At 45.9% G+C, this 24,494-nt stretch overlaps 1 long non-coding RNA gene across 2 annotated transcripts in view; it reads left to right on the forward strand.

Moving 5' to 3' along the window:
- Positions 1–10,087, forward strand: part of LOC144753868 (uncharacterized) — a 103,380-nt gene extending 93,293 nt beyond the window's left edge. The window contains exon 5 of one of the 2 annotated variants that reach the window (XR_013594579.1): positions 9,099–10,087. This is a non-coding gene — a long non-coding RNA (uncharacterized LOC144753868). Of the gene's footprint in view, positions 1–3,685; positions 3,912–9,098 lie in introns of those variants that run through there. The other variant, XR_013594580.1, reaches the window with a different exon arrangement.
- The last annotated feature ends 14,407 nt before the right edge of the window (positions 10,088–24,494 follow it).

Consider the following 24,494-nt stretch of genomic DNA (forward strand, 5'->3'; position numbering starts at 1 on the left):
TGGAGGAATTGTCAGGATAAGCTCCTTGATGTGGTAGGTCCCCTGACTCAGATCATTCAGCTGGCGGAACGCTCTAAAGAATGTGGCAATCCCATGTCTACGGACATAGTCGCAGGTTGGGCGCAATGTGCAATATGCCTGCTCGGTAACGCAAATTGTGCCCAGGCGGCGGAGAGGCGGAGATCCCTCCTTATAAAGGTCGACCCAAAATTGGGGGACTTGGCTACTTCGGAAGCGGGTCCCGTGGCTCAGGGAAAGCTTTTTGGTGAACCGTTCGTTAAGGAACTGAATAACTTTGTCACCACTTTTTCTGCCCTGCACAGGTCTCACTCCTCTATAGAGAGATTTTTCCAGGGCGTGTTTTTGCCGGGGCCGGAAGAGGTAGGGGTCGCTCCTCTGGCCGTTCCCAGCAGCAAGGCCCCTCCAATAGAGGTCAGCAAAGTCTCAACAATGGTTGGAACAATGGTCGCCAAGGGAGCTTCTACCCCAGTCGGGGTTCAGGAAGAGGGAAAGGCTGGAACAACAGAGGAGGCGCGAACGCCCCTGGAGGTCCCTCTGGTAAGGATTACCCTGTTTTCCCCTCGAGATCTGGGGGGGAGGCTTTCTCTCTTTGTTCACAATTGGGGACGCATAACTTCAGACCTGTGGGTATTGCAGACAGTAAGGGGCTTTCAGGTAGAGTTTTATGGCACCCCGTTCAATCAGTACGCCCAAGGCCCTTACACTTCTCAGCAGAGGAGGAGAGTTTGATTGAGTCCGAGATTTTGGATCTTTTATGGAAGGGGGCTGTTTGCAGGTCAGTACTTCATCCAAATGGTTTTCTCAGCAACCTCTTCCTAGTAGAGAAAAAGGACAAGGGCTTCAGGCCGGTTATCAACTTAAGAGAGTTCAACGAGTGGCTGGTTTACCGCCACTTCAAAATGGAGGGGATACACTTACTCCGAGATCTCATTCTTCCGGGGGATTGGATGGTACGGATCGACCTGAAGGATGCGTACCTGATGGTTCCCATATTTTCTCCTCACAGGCGATTCCTCCAGTTCGCTTGGAAAGGACAGATTTTCAAATTTATAGCACTGCATTTCGGCCTTTCTTCCGCACCATGGTGCTTCACGAAGCTGTTGCGCCCGGTGGTGGAGGTTCTCAGTCAAAGAGGAGTGAGAATGCTAATTTACCTGGAGGATATCCTAATTATGGATCAATCCCTGGTGCATCTCACCCGCAACGTGACCATGACTATTGCATTACTCCAAGACCTGGGTTTTGTGATCAACGCTCAGAAGTCGGACCTACGTCCAGTGCAACAGATGGTCTTTCTGGGGTTTCTCATAGACTTGGTCTCGGAGTCCTTGAGTCTACCAGAACCAAAGGTCACCAAGATACGGAAGGAACTCTCTCAGGTTCTACGGAAGGACAGGATCTCGCTGCGCAAGTTTGCCAGAATAGTAGGATTACTCTCATCGTCGATCCAGGCCATTTTTCCCGTCCCGTTGCATTACAGGGCCCTTCAGAGATTGAAGGCTCAGCATCTTCGGAGCGGTCTGACTTATTCGGAGACCGTGTCGTTATCAGAGTAAGCCAGGACCGAACTTCGGTGGTGGATCGACCACATGTCGGCCTGGAACGGTCGGGGGATTTTCGGGTCGGCCCCGGATTTGGTCATCGAATCGGATGCCAGCAGGTCATGCTGGGGAGCCTGGTGCTGAGACATCTCCATGGGAGGCAGATGGTCGGAGGAGGAGCTCCGCCTACATGTCAACTGTCTGGAGCTGCTGGCGGGACCCTTTGCGGTGAAGGACAGGATCTCTTGTTGCAGCCTCTTGAGGATGGACAACGTTTCGGCGGTGCAGTATATCAATCGCCTGGGAGGTCCTCGAGCACGGTCCTTATCCAACCTGGCAAAAGATTTCTGGCAATATTGTCTTCAGAAGCAGATCTCGGTCTCGGCGGAGTACCTTCCTGGTCTGCAGAACTCGGTGGCGGATTGGCACTCCAGGAATTTCTCTGATTCCAGCGATTGGAGGCTCGACTGGGCAGTCTTCCTGGCTTTGATGGCCAGGTGGGGCCCTTGCAGTCTGGATCTGTTCGCCTCGCGGTTGAACCATCAACTCCCACGCTTCGTCAGCTGGAGACCGGATCCGGAGGCTATAGCAGTGGATGCTTTTCTTCAGGATTGGTCGACGGAATACCCTTATGTGTTTCCACCCTTCATGATGATACCCAGAGTGGCAGCTCAGGTTCGTCATCAGGCAGCGTCGGTTGTGTTGGTCACTCCGGTCTGGAGGGCACAGGCATGGTTCCCGACTTTGATGGAACTGTCGTGGAATTGCCCAGTTCTTCTGGCCTCATTCCCTTCTATTCTGAAGGATCCCCAAGGGAATCTTCATCCCCTGGTGCTTCAGGGCCATCTGCAACTCATGGCGTGGAAGATTTCAGGGGACGTTGGAAGGACGATCAACTTTCTTAGGACGCTGCGCAACTCATCCAGCAAGCATGGGTGTCAGGAGCAATCAAGAGGTATCGCTCGGCTTGACGACGATGGCATCGTTGGTGTCTGGAAAGACACGTGGATCCCATGGGGGCACGAGTTACCCATATTTAAAAAAAATTGGCGGAGCTGTCCCGGGAGGGACTGGCCTACCAGACGGTTAACTCTTTCCGCTCAGCCATCTGTGCGGGACACAGTGAGATTGATGGCAGGCCAGCGGGGGAACACCCCTGGGTCTGCAAACTGATGCATGGCATTCGGTTGTCCAAACCTCCCGAGCCTAGATACTCGGGCCTGTGGGATGTCAACCGGGTCCTGAGGCTCTTATTGGACTGGCGGGATAATCTATTTCTCTCCTGCAAGGAATTGTCGGCTAAGTTAGCCATTCTACTCTGTCTCATTTCATGTAAACCACTGTCGGATGTCAGAGCTCTGGCCATTACGGCTCGGGTTCTTACTCAGGAAGGAGTTACATTTACCATTGCTCGAAGGACCAAAACTAATACCAGGTCGGTATCTTATCCTTCTTTTCCGGATCAGCCTAAGTTATGTGTGTGCTGAGGTGCATTAAGGCTTACGAGGAAATGACCTCGGGAATTCCGGCCCGCAGGGCAGCGAAAGTTGCTTAAAGCGGTCTCTTCCCCTTCCATCGGCAGGTGGGTACGATGGGTTATGTCTGAGGCAGGTGTGGATGTGAGTAGGTTTGGTGCAAATTCCATGAGGGGGGCCATGGCCTCTAAGGCTAGTCAAGTGGGTGGTAGGTTAGAAGACATAATGAATGCAGTCTTCCGACTCTACTTTCAAAAGATTTTATTTCAAACCTCGAAGGCAGCGTTGCTGGTAGTAAGTAAGCTTTGAACTTACATAATCCTCGCCTCTGTCCTGCCATAGAATGAGAAATTTCCTATCTTACGAGAAGGAAAGTTTCAATTCTATTAAGGACTAGGAGGCGAGGATTATCCCTCCCTGGGATTAATTTTATTATTCTCCCCCCCCCCCCCGGGGACGTTCGTTATTAGTAAGTAGACATTTACATTTCTGATTAATCAAAGTCTTATATGTATTGTTATTACTCCGCTGCCTATGTCATTGCATTTAATGCTTTGCCTTGTTATTTTGCATTGATTCTGTTGCCAGGCACTTGATGATGTTTTCGGTATACAAGAGCTGGATAACCGAATCGTTTCTTTATTACAGGGAATTACCAAAAGTTTGATTGATGTAGTAATACCAGCTTAACATCCTCCAGTGAGGAAAAGGAAGGGACGTCATCGAGAGATATATTGTGGACTGTTTGGGACTGTGACTGTGATGATCATAGAGACTACCCCCTGTGTTCCTGGGCGGTGTCGTTTTTTGGTGTTTTACTGTATTTGATTGTGTTTTAAGATGTTCTTTAAAACTGCTATACACAATAAAGTGGCGGAAGATGTGCATAATCCTCGCTTCCTAGTCCTTAACACCTTCAATGGTGCAGCAATTCCCGCTTGGTGCTGCACTTCCTTAAATCCCATTGTTCATGACGAGCTCAGCTCGTCATGAGCACATGAGCAGTGTACTGCATGACGAGCTGCGCTCGTCATGAGCATGGACGGTGTTAGTAGAATTGAAACTTTCCTTCTCGTAAGCTAGGACATTTTTCATTCTCTTTAGGAATCAAAGTTTGTAAGCGCAGTGCCATTTCTGAAAAGAGCTGTACCCTTTCAAAACTAGATTTTCCCAAAAAGGGACCAGGAATACACATCCCTCATATATGGTACTACAAAGGCATAATGACCTAATTTTTCCATGCTCTCACATCATATCTAAATGAATGGCATCAAGCAAGCCATAATTTGTATGCACTCATCGTAATCCCGTTTATTGAGGGATAAAATCGGGGCCATCTTGGAGCAGGATTCCAGTATCTTTTATATACTGCTATGTGCCATGGTTCACCTATCAGTCATATTCCATTTGGGCCAATTTAGATATGAAAAAAAGTCCCCTTGATCGAGTTGGACCATCCATGTTGTTTTATATTTAATTATATTTTTGCCCCAATTCCATATCAGGGGTCCCAATAGATGTTATAAAATTAAAGATCATCATGAACCAGCCCCATAATGGCGGGGAGCAGTCCGCATTTTATAGAGTTTTGTTATATTGTTGCCCTACTACTAGAGGTTTAGAACTTCAATTATAACAGCCACCTCACTGTTTTTAAACCCCCGTCTTTATTCCAGCTGGAGGGGGCATAAAAACTCCTTGTTTCTAAGTGAACTACATCTGTCAAAACTCCTAGTGGAATATTCATATTGCAGTGCTTTCTAAAGTTAATACGTTAAGAATCAATCTGGACTACTTGAATACTACCCAGTTGTGAAATTCCTCTCTCGTGACGTATTCCTCAATAATTTGACTCTTGTAACAACGGAATTCATCTAATCAACTTCATCCAATCCTCTTTACTGTTCAGCTCTTGCCTCACTGTATCCAATATGGAAATATACCCTTGTTCTCTGTTAAGTCTTTTTAATTCTAGATCTCCTCCTCTTCTGCTGCCGTATATTCGTTCTAAGATGAACCATCTAATGTCCATACAGTTGTTCCCTGCTGATCTAAAATGTTCTACCAATGGTGCATTTTATTTGTTTTTAATGGCTGATTTGTGCTCCCCTGTCCAGACTCAAAGTTCTCTTGCAGTCCCTTCTACATATCCCATGCCACATGGGCAAATTAGTAGATAGACGATGTTACTAGTTCTACAGTTGTTCAATTCCTTACTGGTAACTGTATATCCATTGTGTGTTATACTCTTCTCTATGATGCACAAAGGGAAGACTGCACATCCCCCACATTTATTATTGCCCACTGCTTTGGGCCCCATCAAGGTTCTCTGGTTAGGGATGTTCTTTTCCCTATAGGTATGGGCAAAGGCTTTATGGAGATTATTATTCTTTTTAAAATCAGTGGCCTATTAAGTTTTACTTCCTCATTATCATTCAGAAGATTCCAATTCGAATTCGAATTTATTATATTCTTGATTTTATTGCTTATTTCAGAGAATTGACTACAAAGACAATCCTATCCTTGAAGGAATTCTTCATTTTTCTTTGTCCAGTATTTATTAACATACTCTCCTGTAGAGTAGTTCCTATATTACCAATAGGCTCTGCGCATTGGAATAAGATATCCTGTAGATTTGACGTAGGACTTATGTCTACTAGGTCTCTACTGAATATATTCGACTTAATTGTGAGTGCCAGATAGCTCAGAGATCACTAGAAACCTTCTCAAATTCACAAGAAGGGATTAGTTTCTGACAACCGCATAAACATGACAACTTTGTTTCCCCAAGAATAAAACTGATTTTCAGAGTCGTGGAAACAATAGATGGATATTTTACTCCATCAATCGTGCATGCTTCGTTTCATCAGAGGTGCAGAGAAAATAGAGGGACGGGCGTTTTCAATAAAAGGGTTTTATTGAACAGTCTTCTTTCTCATGCAAGTAAAGTGAACTGCTACAATCGTAATACTGGTTGTAAAGTATAATGCGTACAGTAAGAAGAGTATTATAAAATAACACTGTAAAAGCATTGTATAGTTTCTAGACCATAGATAAATACATACATAAATAACAAAGGCTAAAAAGTACTCAACTGGTGTTTCTAAAATATGTCTACCCCATTGTACCTAACCTAAGTCTAGTACGAGGGAAGAAGTAAGTGAGGTGTAGCATAGGTTTAGTTTGTCTTTGCCAAGAATCTAACCAAGATTTCTCTTAGGGTCTAATCAGCTCTGTACCTTGGTTTTAGAATAAAGGAGGTCTGGTATCTCTGTCCCGGACTCAATTTCCCAGCACCCCTCGAGGGGAGCTTGGAAACACTGGAGCTGGATTCTCAGCGAGAGAAAGGACAGCTTCTCTGTCAGTGTGTCAGCTGGAGGGTCGGCTTCCTTCGGCACTTGCAGTAGCGAGCTGCATTGGGCAAGTAGATAGTCGAGCTCCTCCGAACCACCGTGAGTTTGCTAGGGCAAGTGTAGGCATATTTATACCTTCACGGTGCCTGGTTTGACGTAAAGTCGGACATAATAACGTCACCAAAGAACTCCAAGGGAATGGTAGTTCTTTGAAAACGCCATGATTTCTAGGACAAATCAATATTCATGCAAGGGGATGTCCCTGACTGCTGAAGCCGAGTTTTCCAAGAAATTGTTGGGGCTTTTTGGAACTAGTGGAAGTAGCCATGCCTGTATTTGGACTGGATGGGTTATGTCTAAATTTGGGCATGATTTTTAAGTCTATATAACGGCAATGTGGTTCATACCTATATAAGGACATGAATCTGTAAATTAAGCTTGCATTCTAAAATGCTACACAGCACTCCCTGTCAAAAAAATCTGGCCCTTTTGAATGAATGGTCAATTAATTTCTAGGTGTAACCACGTTCTTTCAATTTTGTTTTTAGCATTTCTGAATGTTTATAAAAATACTCAAGGGAAGAACAGTTCCTCCGAAGAGGGCGGAACTGTCTAAAAGGAATATTGTCCTTCTGGGCGGTAGCCTGTATAATGAAGTAGAGCAGTGTTTCCCAAACTGTGGTCCGCGGACCCCCAGGGGTCCGTGACACATTCCCAGGGGGTCCGTAGGCAACAGTTTTAAAAGCACAGAAAAGTTTCTTGTATAATTAGCAGCTTTCCAGACAATAAAAGTGTCAAGATAATGCCAGTGATTAATGTACCTGCTGGAGGAGAGTTTTGTTCAGTGGCAGCTTTGACTTCACTAATGTAGCACAGATGGTTAATGTGCCTACTGCAAAGAACTGGTAACATGCATATAAAAGCAGTATTTTATGTGCATAGGTTAGTGGTTACTGCTTTTGTCACAGAGATTCTTTTGTTACTGTGCACTTCATAAGTGACAATTGTAATGTAGCAGAGTGACCTATAAATTGTCATCAAAGAGCTGCTTACAAACTACATGGTACCAGTTAGTAACTTATGTTTTTTCCCAGTTATTTATTATCCTGATGCTGCTAAAAATATTTATTTGAGTGGAAATACATTTTTAATGTTAAAATCAGTGCTAGCCACTGTGTTATGTTCTGAATCCTGAGTTTGCGCTTTTCCAGACCAAGCACTCTTTAAACATTTTATTTAAACACTGATTTACATGTATGATTCAATGTCTCTATATGAGTGATGTAAAGTGCTCTGACATCCTACAATGGTATGAGAGATGCTGTAAAACAAATGAAATAAATGTGACAGAGGGGCTATTACTTCAATATAAAATACTAATGGCCAGATGTAAGATCCGTTTTTATGTGCACGAACGTGTTCGCGAACCCGTCTGCGCATGCAAAAACCTATTGGGCCATGTACATTGCATATTTCGCGAGTCGCAATTTGTTTGCGACTCGCTAAATAGGTTTTGCAACTTGCTATTTGGAAGGGGCATTCCCTTCCAAATAGCGAGTCTCAAAACCATGTACAAATGTTTTGCGGTCGCAAAAAACTTGCAATTACCACCTACTTCAAGTAGATGGTAATGCATTCGCAAATGGGAAGGGGTCCCCAGGGGACCCCTTTCCCTTTGCAAATGCATAAAAAAAAAAATTAAGGGCAGGCAGTGGTCCCAGGGACCTCTGCCTGCCCTTAGAAAATGAAACAAAAACGTTTCATTTTCTTTTTTTTTAAAAAATGCATTATAAACGGGCTGCATTTTTTATATTAAAACTGCTTTATTTAAAAACAGTCCCAGACATGGTGGCCTGCAGAGCCCAGAAGGCCACCATTCCTGGGAGGGTTGGCATTCCCAATGGGCTCGCAAATTGCGAGAGGCTCATTAACATTAATGAACCTTTCAATTTGCGACCCCATTGGGAATCCCAAACAGTGTTAAACATTTCATTTAGCCACTCGCAATGTGTCCCTAATTGCGAGGCGCTAAATGAAATGGTCGTACATCTGGCCCTAAAATCCTTAGTACTTTGAGTATTTGTTTTGTGTGCACACGTGTATATTTTGTTCGAATTACTGTTTTAATATTTGAAATTTAACTCATACAAATTGCTTGGGGGTCCCTGACTGCCAGTGGTGACTCAATGGGGGTCCTCAGGAGTCAAAAGTTTGAGAACCACTGAAGTAGTGTTTTATTCTGTTGGTTTCTAAACAGTTCTACTCCTAAATTTCCTCCTACATTTTTCATTGTAAAATCCAGAAAATTTACAAATTCTCGACTAAACTGTGCTGTACATTTTAAATTGGGATCCCCCAAGTTTAGCCATTCCAAACACTCTTCTAATATTTCATCAGGGCCATCCCAGAGAAACATGATATCATTGATAAAATGGTTACTGTTGTGGGTTTATATCCGAGGAAAAAACGAATTGATTAAAACATATCAAATGCTGTCAATACTGCCATTGATTCTTTTGGAATAACCAATACCACTGACAAATGCTTATATCTCTTGTTCTGATCTCTATTTGATGTTTTCTTTTTTAATATGTGGAATCATTGTATGACAACTTTGTAATATTTGTATTATGGTAATGTACATTCTGATGATGTTTTAATTAAATGTATTGTATACTTACATGTTCTTATGGTTTTTCCTTTCCCAGGCTGGTGAAGTTGTATGGTGTGATTGTTTGAATATATTGATTAATACCTTGCCAAGAGTAGTTGTTTTGAGATATTGAAAATAAAAAGGAACCATGATAAAAAGGAAACGAAAAGCAAGAAGAAAGAAGGAAACAAAAATAGCGAAAACTGATACTTCCGCCCAAAAAAAACAAGCCCCCACTCCACCCTCCCATACCTGAAGGTTTCGAATAACAGAGGTGCGACAACAGGAGCGTTGGCCTGACAACTTGAATTGGAGTTTATCATCATAGCTAACAATCTGGAGTGCATCAAGAACATCAGACAATAACTGTAACTATAACTGCAAGCGGTAATAACTTATATCGTATAGGCATATAAATAACCTGTCTCTCAAAAACGTTAATTGCCTAAGTTACGAACGTGTAAAAGGATAAGTTTCCAGTCTAAGGACTTGGCAGTAATGATGAATCCATCATGGTGAGGAGACCTGATAGTACATGATTTCGCTAAATAGATAAGGCAACAGTGCTATACAAACACAAGGTGCTACACAAAAACTAAACTTATGGTAAGTGCTTACACAAGAATGTAAAAAGCACAATACTGAAGATGCGACAGCTTAAATGTTAATTGGTGAGCAGCCACTTCGGCTCATGTGAGTACATATAAGTTGTGAATAGTTGACAATATTTGGTAGATATACTGCCATGAGAGCGTTAAAGATTACCAACTTACAAACCTGACTAAACCTTAGTATTTAACGTACAGTTGTAGGCTGAATTGGTATACAAAAAGGATATCATGTCTTTCTTTTATTCAAAGCGGTGGTAGATAAATCCATATCTTGAGCTGTTGTAGTGTCTAGGTGTTTTGCCAGTTCGTTTGGGTCAGTGAAGAAGTTTTAAATTTCACAGGACCAGCAAAGGATAATTGGATGTTTTTGTCTCTTAGTTTATCCCTTAGTAGGAGAAACCCTTTTCCCGTGTCAACTGTAGTTTTTGAGTAATCCTGCATAAATGTTATTTTTTTACCATTCCAGGAGATCTGGTGATTTTTGCGGGCAAAGTTAAGGATGGCTTCTTTGTGCTGGTATCTATAATAATAATCCACATTTGTAAAGCGCGAACAATCACCCGTAAGGTTCTCTAGGTGCTGGGGGCCGTCGGGAAGATTAAGCAAGCTATTGCCCAGAGTCACATGGTGCTGGACTAATCTGCTGCCGGTGCCGGGGATCGAACTATGATCCCCAGATTCAGGAGTCAGTCGCCCTGGCAGTGGCGCCACACCTCTTCCCTATCTCAGAGGTTTGCAGATGTTAGGACGGGTTGTTTTCCTTGTAGCTGAGCTGAACATTGGTACTCTATATGCCCGGTCCAGTTCTAGACTTTGGTGAAAATGTATGCCCGTAAATTGAGGGATCTAGGATTCCAGAAACGCGACCCATGATTCAGCGGAGTCCTCTGAGCTCTCCGGGACACCGAAGATTCTAATATTGCCTCTCCTGGTACGGTCTTCAAGGTCGGCTGCATGTCTTTTAAGATTACTGGTAATGTCTAGAAGGGTTTTGATTCCTTTGTTGGCTTGAAATGCGGTGTCTTCGATGTAGCTTATCCTTTGTTTAGCAGCGGCAATTTTAGAGTTGATTGTGCTCATGTCCGCACGTATGGTGGTTAGGTCCCGCTGCATGGTGTCTCTGTTTTGTTTCGTTGATTTTGCCAGATCATGGACATAGCTAACTTTTTGAGAATAATTTCCATTGTGCTGCTCACATCTGCTTTAGCCTTGATTGGGGAGTCTGATGGAGAAGGTTCAGCCTTAGATATTTTGTAATATGCCCTGGGTTCTTTATCCGCCATGTTGGTACGAGTTGGCGCCAGGCGAGTAAGTTACTAGCAGGTGGACAGAAAACCTTAGTACGGTATTGTAGTGGCGAACAGGTCTTGGATTGTAAAGGAGTAGAGGTTGCACTGACCGGTATTATTTCTATATTGAGCTGCAAATAAGGTTGAGGCGACTCAGTTCGAACCAGGAGGCGACGTAATCGTAGAGGTGAAGAGCCCTCGCAGTGCCTACAGTACCTGGGGGAGACATAGTCGTAGAGGTAGGGCTGCTGGTTGGTTTTGAAAGGTTGATGAAGTGGTGGTAAAACTCACATTGGAGAGACACTGGGAAGATGTGCAGCGTAGTAGTAGTGGCGCTGATTGGTGGCCACTGTTTGGTAACTGGTTGGCACTGGAGGTTGGAGGCTGATGTGGTGTGTGATGGTATAAAACACACTTGAGAGACACTGGATAGGCTGTGGAGGGACCCTGTGCCGAGATAGGTGCTGAAAATTAAGGCCCGTGTTGTTTCTGATACTACTGCGAATCCACCATTGAGGATTTCATTTTATGGTCGGGTCTGTACTGAAGAACCAGAGTCGTCATGGTGCTTGGTTTGAAACTGGTATGAGACCCGCCTGGCTGCAGAACCGGTGTCGCAATGGCAAAATGGTAATATAAAGAGGGCTCACGAAAGATTTGCCAAATGTGGGTTACAGCCGTGTAGATCAAGCACTAATCAGGCGTGAGATAATGCAGGAGATTGAGCGGCGGTCGAAGCTTAAAAAAGTCTGATGCCTCTACTATTTTCTAATTAGGCGAGCTTTAAGAGGGAGCCTCCTCACAGATAGCACAGAGCTTTGGGTTCCTTTGCTTGTGCCACGTTTGTTTGAGCAGCGCAGGTCGGGATGACAAAACCAAGACTAGGCATTACCGCAGTGCTGAACATTCCGATCGTGGGCGTGGTCATGACGGCTCCTGGCCGTCATCAGCACATGCCCACCGTGACTCATGACGGCCGGGAGCTGTCATGAGCATGGAAGAGGTTAACAATTTACAGTGTAGTTCGCAGCTTTGACAATAGGAGGCTCGAGGTGCATCCTAGTGTTAAATGAAGTCGCCATTTTGGAGTCAGGCATATCATGAAGATAGGGTTGTTCCGTTATATAATATACACGTTTGAGGCAAATATTGATGAATTGTACTTGACAGTGGTCGATAGCATGTACTGCTTAGCTTAGAGGACCAACATGCAGGTGATTAAGGAACGCTGTGGCGTTCCCAGCAACATGGTTGGAAATCTCTGTTACGCCATTTTAGAGAGCTACCTCCTGCGGACATCAGCAGAATTGGCAGCGATTAGAGTTGGTTACCAGGGCTTTCCACGGACAATGGAGGCAACGGAGGGGGGCGCTTTACATCAGGAAGTGAAGCCCAGGGTCCATTATAGCTCGGCTCTCGATATGCTCCAGAACGGAGGACTAGTGTTTCCTCGTGGTGCAGAGCGACGGATTCAGGCAGCCGATAGCTCTGCCATCCATGTGGTAGCGCTCTAGTGTTTCTAGAGCAGAACAGGAAGCTGTGACACAGGAAGCGGAAGGCGGCCATATTGTTTGCCTGGCGCCGACCGCGAGCAACAGCTAAGCCCCGGCGCTCCGAAATAAAGACTTAATTAAACACATAAGTCTGGTGCCTTACTTCATTACAATGGCGACGAGTCGGGATGTTTAAATACCCGAACGCTCACGCGAACCCAGCGAGCGCACGCATCTAGCGTGAGACACCGAAGGATCGACGGAGCGCGGCAGAGGAGCCCAGGCAGAGCGGCAAAGTGGCGCGAAAGGGAACCAGCACACCCTCAAGCCAGGGGGGAGCCCAAAACTGACACCAGGGCCCGAAAACGGACACTGCCCAGTGGAACCGCACCCAGAAGGGGAAGAGAGCACAGCAGGGCATTAGAGGACACCCACAGAGAGACATCAAGGTACCTAGCTCAAAACATCACTGTGGGCCCTCGATAGTGTCCAGACACCAAAGCAAAGCGGCACACGCTGGCGGAGACTGCAGGCCCATCGCGTCCAGGGACAGGAGGCAGCTCGCAAGCAGCATCTATCACCACAAAGGGTGGACTAGGGGAGGACAGCGAGGGAGAGAACAAGGAGGACGACGGAGGGGAACAAGACGCCCCGGGAAGTCCGGCCAGACAAACAGTCACCGTAGCTAAGGTCAGGAGGAACGCCCCAGCCATGGCTAACCATAGCACCTCCCTCACCCAACTAGTCCCATTCCTAACGAAAAGCGGGGAACCGGAAAGAAAATGGGAAGACTGGAAGAGGTACTTCCTTAATTATCTGGAGGCACTGGAAGAGGAAGGTGACACCCAATGTACGAGCAAAAGGAAAAAGAAGATTTTGCTTCATAACTTAGGTCCAGAAGGGCTCAGGATATATGACACCATTGTGAAAGGTGAGAGAGCCGCAGGGGACCCTGAGGTGTTTGATCATGCCATCGAAGACTTAGACGCACATTACAGGCCTGTGGTGTGTGTCGCCATTGACAGATTCAACTTCTTTCAGAGGAAGCAAAAAAGCGGAGAGTCTGTTGACGAGTACGTCGTAGCACTGAGGAAGTTAGCTCTCACGTGCAAATTTGGGGGACTGCATGATGAACTCATCAGGGACCAGATTATTATGCACACTTCCAGTTCCCACATACAGGAGAAATTGTGGGTGAATGGCGACGCTCCACTCAAGGAAATCTGGGCGATGGTCAAGAAAGCCGAGCTATCGAGAAGGTGTGCTCAGGCAGCGAAGAGAGACGCCCAGGAGTCGCAAACTGTATGTAAAGTAATGGCGCCAAATAGAAACGATCGTTGGAAGCAGAATGAGACACGGAAGAACCAGGGAGGAAATAGAGCTGATTTCTCCGCCAGATCACAAGCGGATACCAAGTCACACAAAACAGGAAAAACCCAATGTTACAGGTGTGGTAGCAATGCCCATCTGGGAAACGACAAGGCGTGCCCCGCCTTCAAGGCCAGATGCTCTTACTGCAACATCTTTGGACACTACGAGAAGGTGTGTCGCAGGAAACCGAAAAACGCCGTAGTGCGCTTGGTGGACCAAGATCAGCGAGATGATTCCAGCGATCAAGAAGACAAGGTGGAGGAAGAAGAATTCCTGTACATTGATGTCCAAATTTTAGAAATGGATGGTTCCAACTCAGATAGACCCCGGCTCGACATGCACATAGGGGGAGTACCCCTGGAGATGATTGCAGACAGTGGAGCGCCTATATCCATCGTTCAAAGACTGGTATGGGAGGACAACTTTGCGTCGAGAATCAAAGAAACGCTTTTGCCCATGGATGTGAGACCGGTTACTTACACCGGACAAAAGATTCCCATGTTGGGATACTGTCCACTCATGTTTGAGTTTAGAGGCCGTCACGCACAGTGCAAGCTGTATGTCGCAGAGAGAGGCCCGTCCGTGCTGAGTTGGAAAGATCAAGGAGCCTTGGGGATCCAGCTCAACCCGGGTGGTATTGAGAAGATCCTACTCATGGACATGGAGGTCAAAGAAAATGTGCAGCTGTGGCAGACGACGTATCCCAAAGTCTTCAACGGACAGATTGGTGAACTGGGAAAATACACGCACCTCATCAAGCTGAAAGAAGGAGCGGTGCCAGCGGTGCACAAAGTGAGGAACATCCCGTTCCGCAGCAGAGAGGCCGTGCAGACAGAACTGGACAGGCTGGAAAGGGAAGGTGTCATCAGGGCGATTGAGAGCGCAGAGTGGCTTTCTCCCCTGGTTGTTGCCCAGAAACCAAACGGCAAGGTACGTCTCTGCGTGGACTTACGGGAATTAAACAAGAACATTGTCATAGACAAATTCCCCTTACCGCGCATCAGTGAAATGTTGGCGAAAACAAAAGATGTCACATGGTTCTCCACGGTGGACTTGTCGTCGGCCTACCATCAAGTGAAGCTTCATCCGTCGTGCACCCACCTCACATCATTTATCACACCGTTCGGGTGCTATGAGTTCGTGAGGATGCCTTTCGGCCTAGCTTCAGCCGCGGCGGTCTTCCAGAAGATCATGCACAAACTCTTGAAAGACCTGAAAGATGTCCTTTTCTTCCAGGATGACATTCTGGTAATGGGGAAGTCGAAGCAAGATCACAATGTAAAACTACACAAGGTGTTACAGAGACTGCAAGACAACGGGTTGACTGCTGAATGGACAAAATGCAATTTGGAAGTCCAATCTGTCACGTACCTTGGCCATGAAGTGAGCGGACAAGGAATAACCCCAAAGAAGACAAACATGAGAGCCATTATGGAGGCGCCCACTCCGGAAAAGAAGGAAGATGTTCGGTCATTCCTGGGAATGGCCGAGTATTACAGCAAATTCATTCCTCATTTTGCAACGAAGACCCACTACATACGACAACTGCTCAAGGAAAGGAATAGATTCCAGTGGGGAAAGGAAGAGCAAAGGGAGTTCGATGCGCTCAAGCAAGAAATGGGCACAGCCATTCCCCTCAAGGGATTCGACCCAAAAGCAGAGTCCATTCTCACCACGGACGCCAGCGACCGCGGCCTCGGAGCGGTACTGATGCAGAGAGCGGAGTCAGGAGAGATGTCAACGGTCAGCTTCGCCTCTCGCTCGTTGGCGCCCAATGAAGAGAAGTTCAGCGTGGTGGAGAAAGAAATGCTGGCAGTGGTCTGGGCGGTGGAGAAATTTCGGCAATACTTGTGGGGAGCCAAGTTCCTGGTGAAAACCGACCACAAGCCCCTAGTTCGTGTCCTGACATCAAGCGGACATGATCATGCTACACCGAGAATCGCCAAGATGACCCTTCGGCTATTGGACTTTGTCTATGAGGTTGAGCACATTCCGGGGCCACAGAACAAAGTGGCCGACTTCCTGAGTAGGGCGGCAGCCATGGACGAGGCACGGAGCGAAGAGAGGCAAGAGTGGGAAGGTTACGTGGTAGCCTCCATCCAAGACACTGAGGAAGTGATAAGCGCCCAGGACTGGGAAGAGGCCTACAAGGAAGACACAGACCTAGAGGCCGTGAAAGGATACGTAGTCCATGGATGGCCAGAGAAGAGACACTTGAAGGAGGAACTGAAGAGATACTGGGAGGTCAGAGAGGAACTGTCGTTGGCAGAGAACCCGGTGTTCCTACTCCGAGGTGACAAGGTAGTACCGCCCCGGAACATTTTGGAGCGTTTGATGTCCTTGCTGCATGAAGGGCACCAAGGTAACACGAAGACGAAAGCTTTGGCCAGACAAGCATACTGGTGGCCTGCCATCGATGTGCAAGTAGAAAGGCACGTGCGCACATGCGAGTCTTGTGCAAGGTCAGACAAGTCCCAGAGCATGATGAGACCGCCTTTGGGAAGATTTCCGATTCCGGATGGCCCATGGGAAATGTTGTCAGTGGACATAATGGGGCCAGTCCTAGACAAGGAGGGTACTCAGAAGTACGTGGTGGTTGCAATTGATAAGTATTCCAAGTGGCCCGAACTACAAGTCTTGGAACGAGTGGACACCGAGGCGGTAATACGTTTCTTGCGTGCCACATTTGTCAGTGAAGGCATCCCAAAGATCATCACCTGCGACAATGGTCCCCAATTCACTTCTGAAAAGTGGATCGCTTTTACCAACAGAAACGGCATCGAAGTAAAGCACACCCCGATCTACCACCCGGCGGGAAACGGCCAGGTGGAGCGTTTTAATCGGGTGATAATGGGCACCATACAGGCAGCCATTGAAGATGGTTTGGACTGGGAGAAGGAGCTAGAAAAAATGATTTGGGCATACCGCATTACGCCAGGGAGCACAGGATACAGCCCTTTTAAGATCTTAAGAGGTAGAGAAGCCTTCACCAGAGACAACACAGCATGGAGGATATTGGTGATACAGAGCAAGTGGTCACCGGCGGTGGTCAGAAAGAATCTAGAGAGAGCACAAGAAGTCTACACTGCTCATTACAACAAAAGACGAAACACTCGAAGTACAGAACTGGACAAGGGGGATTGGGTGAGGGTGAAGCTAGCCATCATGAAGAGAAAGGGGGAAAGCAAGTTTTCACCTCCCCTCAAAGTAGTGGAGCCCCAAGCCCGGTCAGCCCTGCTGAGCGACGGAAAGATATGGTCTATGGACAGAATGGCAAGGTGCAGTAAGATACTGAAGTGGGAAGAGGAGACGGAAGAAGGAACAGAGCATGTCTTCGAGGAAGGAGAAAGTGAAGGTGGAGAAAGGCAAGGAGAGAACGAGGAGGGTGCAGAAGGACAAACAGTAGGTGAGGAAAGCGTGCGGAGAGAGACAACAGAAGGAGGAAGCAGAAGCGAAGAAGGTAGTGAGAAGAAGGCAAAAGACAGAGAAGCAGAAGGTACGAGAGAGCGGATGGAGCACAAGACGACAGGAGGCGAGAGAAAGGATGAGAGAGTGGAGACTCGAGCAGGAAGAAGAGTTAAGGTACCTGAGAGATTCAAGGACTATGAGATGGACTGGAAGTAAGACTTTTGTAAATTTGTTTATTGTGCATTAAGGGGGGAGATATGTGGTAGCGCTCTAGTGTTTCTAGAGCGGAACAGGAAGCTGTGACACAGGAAGCGGAAGGCGGCCATATTGTTTGCCTGGTGCCGACCGCGAGCAACAGCTAAGCCCCGGCGCTCCGAAATAAAGACTTAATTAAATACATAAGTCTGGTGCCTTACTTCATTACAATCCAAACTACGCCCCCCATTTTTGGGCACTTTTAAACAGCTGCAAACCTTGGGCAGATTTGCAGAGATTAACAGCATGCTGAGCCGAAGCCGGGAGAAACCGTCTACGATGATACATGACCAGCAGCTGTAGCTATTACAAGGACAAACAAACATAAATCGTGCGGATGTATTGCCACATAAAATTAAAATTTCTGGATACTGCACTTCTGATTAATCATTGCAGCCATTCAGGCTCCCCCTCCCCCGAAATGAATAGCGCAAACTGCATGTTTAACTGCTGCCTGTTCTGGGCTATGTTATGACATTCCACATGCCCCTGGCAGGGAAGGACTATATTGCAGCTAATCTTCCTCCCGCCTTGTAAACACGCCAGAATTTCTCCCTGCACTTCACCACCAAGAAAAAGACTGTTCTTTTCACAGCACTCATATTTTAAATGCTGTGGGCAACAAACGGTCTCTTAATTTTGCATGGAGTAGTGCTGTGCAAGAATATGCGCGTGCTGGGGAAAGTCGTGCATACTACAGGGAACCATGCTTCTGACTACTCAACACACTGTGACCTGCTTTCTCCCTCTCGGGGTTCTTGACACTAGAATACTCAATGGAGCCTTTCACTGCATGGATCAGAGACTATTTCTTCTTGCTGCAGCTCGTAACATTGCAACAGCTCTTCAATCTGACCCTCAAATTGAAACTGGCTATTATTACCTTCACAGGATCTTTACTTACACTTTCATCAGAAATGTGATCAGTTTCAAGGTTTTTTCACCCCCTACTGGATCAACGTTCCAAACTTAACTTTCATTATGTGGATCAGTGGCAACGTTCCCTCTAATTTATTTCCTCCATGTGCAGCAGTGTAAGACCTCTGTACACTGCCGCCAACGTTAGGTGCGCCAAGAAACCAAAAATGCATGCAAGCAAAGCAGAAGTGTGGCTCAATGGTTAGAGCGGCAGACCCTGATGCAGAGGTCTAGCCCGGGACCAGGGTTCAATTCCCTGCCTCGGCGGGTCTTGGGCTCAAAATTCCACGGACCTGATAATTCTCGCCTCGGTGCCTATTCCAATCATGGAGTCCCACTCTGCAACTCTGGGCAATAGCTTGCTTAATCTCCACAACGGCCCCCACAACGCTAAGGATGCCTGGCCTCCACCTTGGGAGTGCCCAGGAGTGGACACCTCACAGGGAAAGCCAGGATGGGTTCCACAGCGGTATTCGTACAAGCGCCTTGAGCCCCTTGCGGGTGAGTAGTGCGCTATACAAGTATCAATTTACAAAGCTACAAAAAAACTAGCAAATACTACTATAAATATCTGTTTACAATGTTAGTGAAAAGTGCATTTTCACACATAAACCTCCATGTAATAAGTTCTTGGGACCCATGCCATTACATGCCTTGTTCACACAGGCACATACACTCCAGGTTTAGAAAAGGACAGGACTCCAAAGTAGCATTATAAGATTACATACTAAATTGGAGCACTGTTTATTCTACTTTCCCTCCATCAGTATGCAGAGAGTGTTTAAATGTACGTGTATCTGTGGAGGAGTTGAGAAGAAGTGTACCCACTTTGATCTTAGCCCTTCGGTGAGGCTACAAATAACATGTAAGTAACATTTGTGTCAGTGCTAGTACTTTAAATGGAATTAAATTGATGAGGAATCTCTAAAAGACCCACAGTCAAAGAAGTGTAACTAAGTATGCTTTCCGAAATGTATGGTATGGTTGAAAACATGAACAGGAATTCTGTGCTTCAAAGAGCGCCTAACCTAAAAAATATTTGGGTGCCTCTGAGTTTTCGGTTACTACATCCACACATAACAATGACTGTCCTACGCCTATACTTTGTCAATACTTGTTAGTTATATCAAATAGAGGAGTCACAATCATTTTGTAGTGATAACGAGAACTGGAAATTTTTGCCCTTTGTACCAATTGTCTCTGCAGTCTCTCACTCTGTTAGACAACTAGGCCCCTTTTCTCCCCTCTTCTTTGTCCTTCATATGCATACCTTGCACATAATCTCCTTCCTCTTCAGCACCGTCTTTTCACTGTTTTACACATCCTTCCTTTTATCTCCTCTACTTTCAAATCCCCCACACATACACCACCCACCTGCTGTAAGCACTGTATTCTGTTGCCCTTTGTTGCTGTCTTGTTTTGAAAGTTGTGTAACTCTTCCAAACACTTTCCCACAATTAGAATTTGCACATATGTAATCATCACTCTCTGTGGTCGGTAGAGAGGAAGGACATAGATTGCAGGTGCATGTTGTCTGAACACCTTAGAACTGTGAGAAACTGGCCCTGAATTCTGCCTCAAATCTAGAGGTATCAATGACGTCTTATCATAATCATGCACCCTCAGTTTCTACTCAGTAGTATACCAGAATGCAGCCCAGTTCACAGGATGTTTGTGTTGTAGTTGGAGGTCTGAGCCCCTTAATCCTGATATAATTTCCGGAATAATAATTTCCAAGAGTTATGTATTGTAGTTCTCATTAGGTTGAGGTTGCCATTTTTTTATTGTTTCTTTTCGACATTGATATCACGCGAAAAAAGCAACAACAACCAACACGTGTTTTGCCTGGTGGCCAGTTGGCCGAGGGCTTTTTCAAGGCGAGGTTTCAGAGATGCAGTCCTATAGATTCAGCCCGTGATATAAGCGACGTGCTCTCTGCGGTCCCGGGAACAAAGGGCCATGGAACAAGTGTCATGTGTTGCATAAAATAATATGTGAAGCATCCACGTACTTCAGTGTACTTTGTTTTAAATGGACTGGTAATAGTGTGACAGGAGTCATGCCAACGCGTACTACTACACCGTTGCCTATGGTGTGCCACAGCACAATGAGCAAAAAAAAGCAATGTGCAGAAGAAAAAAAGTGCTTAGAGCTACTAAACCAAAATGTTTAGGTGATCCTATGAACCAAAATGTTTGCTGATTCTCTGTTACAATTTACACACATACACCGTTATTCTTTTGCCTTAGTAAGTATGCAAGGTAGCTGAGGTGGTTGACACATCCTCTGCAGAGATCTGCAGCTTGCAGAGCACAGTCCTGAAGACTGATAGTGTTAATCTCTGTTTTAAAATACAACACAGCCTGGACCTTGCTTTTTGTAAAATCATCCTCTCCCCAGGCTGGAGAAACCTAATCAATATGTTGAGCAGTTTATATGGATACAGGCCAGGATTTTTTTTAAGTGGTTGTTGCAAGTGTGTGTGTGTGTGTTGACAAAACAAATACAGTTATAATCATATGTGCTGTTCAGTGATTTCAGCCATACTCACTAAAACCTAATATTACTGTTACATTTATAAGGCAAATGACTTTTTTAAAAATGAAACACAGGGGATACAAATGTGAGTCAAAGGAAAGTCTGCATGAACCAAACATAAACATAAAAATGTATTAATAACAACTGCACCTGTTGCACCAATGGTATCTATGCCTCCGTTAGTAGCATCAGATCAATCGTAGTATGTGAAGACAACCTCTAAACGGAAAGGCTACAATTAGTGCTGTGTGACATAACATTCCTCCGACAGTCAAAAATAATGGTAGCGACAAAATTGACAATAACTATAACAGTCTGAGGTATCTAGCTGTTATCATTACAAACTGGTAAAAATTAGTTGGCAGAGGGAAGGAGAATTTTAACAAGTGTGTCTCTCCAGTGCTTGGTAAGCAATATAGAAAGTTTAAGTGCTGTCAAACCAGGATTACCGGCTGTAATATGTACAATTTCAAGTGCAGAGATATCCACGTGGGCACTGTAGCATAGAGTGAGCAGGCTGATCTCTATTTTTTCAGTACTGCCAGCAGGAGTGTGTAAAGGCAGGACCATCTGCGGTCCACTTGTGGAGTACGAACAATGCCCAGAGCATGGACTTGAACATCATCTCCACGCCTTAGGCTGCATGATGAAAGACTTATCCTCAGTCATGAGGAGCACAAACAAATGGTTGGCTTCAGCTGCACTCTTCACTATGAAGCATTACCAATGCAGTTGTTCCAGAGTGTCAAACGTTGTGTGCCCTCCAGAAGGGGCATTTAAACACACACCCAATGATCTAATAGGGTGACCAGAATTTTAAAGCTAAAAACCGTGACATTTCACAAAAATAGAAGGACTACAATTTTACTTCAAGCGAGTGCACAGAATGACATCGCCGCCCCTCCTCAGAGAGTTACAGAACAGGCAGTAAGAACATACATACAAAACGACATTTTTCAACCCAGTAATTTTACCTTTTTATTAAATTGCTTTCTTGAAACAACTGCTAACTATCCCTGCTTTGTAAAACATAACAAATCACCTCCTGCCATTTTCAGTCGACCCACTCTAAAAACTGGGACATGAGCTAAATTTCCTGAAATCTGCCGGGACAGCTGGTGAAAAACCGGCCCCATCCTGGCAAATCCAGGACACATGGTCACCCTATGATCTAATCCCTTGCAGAACACGGTGTTGCGGGATTTCCTTTGGAAAATATGTCTTTGTATCGGTCTTGTACCACAGCTCAACTACTAAATCTTGAACAAATATGATAAGAGGTGAGATGGGGCAGGAAAATGGCACCTAGACTCTCAGCAGCTCCGACGGCTATCACCCACCATACAGAGCGAGATGCACCTAAGGTAAAGATGGTGGCCAGACCCTTGCGGGAAGCAAGACCCCTCTGTGCGCCACAGTGCCGCAAGGGGCTGGGTCCTTTGTGTGGTGGGAGATGGTTGTTGGGTCTTTGGCATCTGTTGCTGGGGACCTGGGCTGAGAGTGCTTGCTATGAGATAAGAATGTTGTAGTTGATGGGTAAGTGAGTAGTAGTTTAGTGTGCACTTTGTAAGAGAGGGCTTGTGAGTGTTGAGGCTGTGCCCTCATGTGTTGGTGCGAGCAAAGTGGTACTTAAATCCTATAATCCGTTGTCACGAAATAATTAACATAATGATGTAGCATGCCAGGTCAGCAAGGACTTCTCCAAATAAATAAACTTAATATATAAATGTAAGCACTGAGTGCTTGTTTTGAGGACAGATGCTGTTAGATTTGGGGGTCTCTGGTTGGCAGAGGTAGGTACCTTTGACCAAATAGGGACCCCTGCATCTAGTCAGGGTAAGGGGTTACACTCCTAAAATAACCCCTCCTCACCTCCTTGGTAGCTTGGCACGAGCAGGCAGGCGTATCTCAGAGGCAGTGTGTTAAGCATTTGTGAACACATACAGTAATACAGTGACAACACTACAGATGGACACCACCACACATGTTGTATTATAAAAATAAGTATTTTTATATAGACTTAACACAAGACAAATTGACAAAAATCCACAACACTGTACTCAAAAATAGGCTTTTAAATGTTATCAAATAGCTCAGTTCTCTCAAGTTGTAAATGCGACACTTTACTGTCAATGTACCTTGAATGCGCAACGCAAAGAACACAAAAGGGTAGCTGGGAAGGAGATGCGGCGGTTCCTTACACGCAGGGGAGTTGATGCGTCGGTTCCTTACTGCTCTCCGGTATGATGTGACAAGATGGCAACTCGATGCGATACTCATCTCCGGTGTGATGTGACAAAATGGTGTCTTGGTTGCGATGCGACAACGTTGGTGTGATGCGTGCACGGCCGACGGCTGTGCTTCGATTCAATGATCCTTGGAGCAGTGACAGGCCCTGCAATGCCCTTCTCTGGTGATGCAACGTCAACCTCTGTGACGGGGTCCCGCTTCTCTGGTGATGCACCGCGCTTCAGCGATGCGATGATAACAGCGGCAGTGGCGGCTCGCTTCTTCGGTGATGCAATGACAGCTGCTGCGGCGGCGACACGCTTCTCGCAGTTGCGTTGCGCTTCCAGCTCCCAGCGACATGCAGTCTCTCAGAAGGCCCAGCACAACAGCAGACACTTCAATTCCCAGCAAGGGAATCCAGTGGGGAGCTGGTTGGTGAAGTCTTGTATCCTTGAGACTTCAGGCAGAAGGCAAGCTCTAGTGCAAGCCCTTGGAGATTTTTCTTCAAGTTGATAGAAAGCACACTCAGTCCTTTTCTCCTTTGTTTGGCTATGAAGCAACCACTGCAGGCCAACCCCCAAACACACAGCACAGGGGTAGTCTCCTCCTTCAGCTTCCTGGTTCTTCTCCTCAGCAAAGGTTTGTCTTTATTCCCAGAAGTGATCTAAAGTTCTTGGTTCTGGGTCCCAATATGTATACTCCTTTTCTCTTTGTTCTCTGAAGGCAGAGAGGCCTTTGCCTAGTCCAGACCAGTTCTGATCAGTCCTGACAAGACCTCTTCTTTCCTTTCACAGTGTAGGCCAGGGACATCAGACGCACCACAGAAGGTGGAGCCAGCATTGTGGAGGGAAGGCCCAGCCCTATTCAGGTCCCAGGTGCAACTCCTCCCTCCCATCTGCATGCAGATATCTCTATTGAGCCCTGTGCTGACTCACCGTGTCTCCTGGAATCCCCCAACCCCTGTCACTCAAACTCCAGACAAGGAATACACAACCTAGCAGAGGCAGGCGTGGATAGTTAGGCAAGAAAATACCTACTTTCAAAAAGTGGTATTTTCAAACATAGAATGTTAAAACTAACTTCACTAAAAGATGTATTTTATCATTCTGAGGTCAGGCATACTAAACTCGAATTTCTACCTAGTTCCCTGAGTCAGTTAGGATTATAAAATGTTATAATCTAACTGCCCAATTTGGCCTATGGGGAAGAGGTAGCCCTGCAATAGTGAAAACCTAAAATGGCTGTAATTCACTATTAGGACATGCCACACACACCAGGCTTGTCCTGCCTTTTACCTACAATGCACCCTGCCCTTGGGCCTACCTTAGGGGTGACTAAC

This window comes from Lissotriton helveticus, chromosome 5_1 (assembly GCF_964261635.1).
Source record: "Lissotriton helveticus chromosome 5_1, aLisHel1.1, whole genome shotgun sequence".
Taxonomy (NCBI): domain Eukaryota; kingdom Metazoa; phylum Chordata; class Amphibia; order Caudata; family Salamandridae; genus Lissotriton; species Lissotriton helveticus.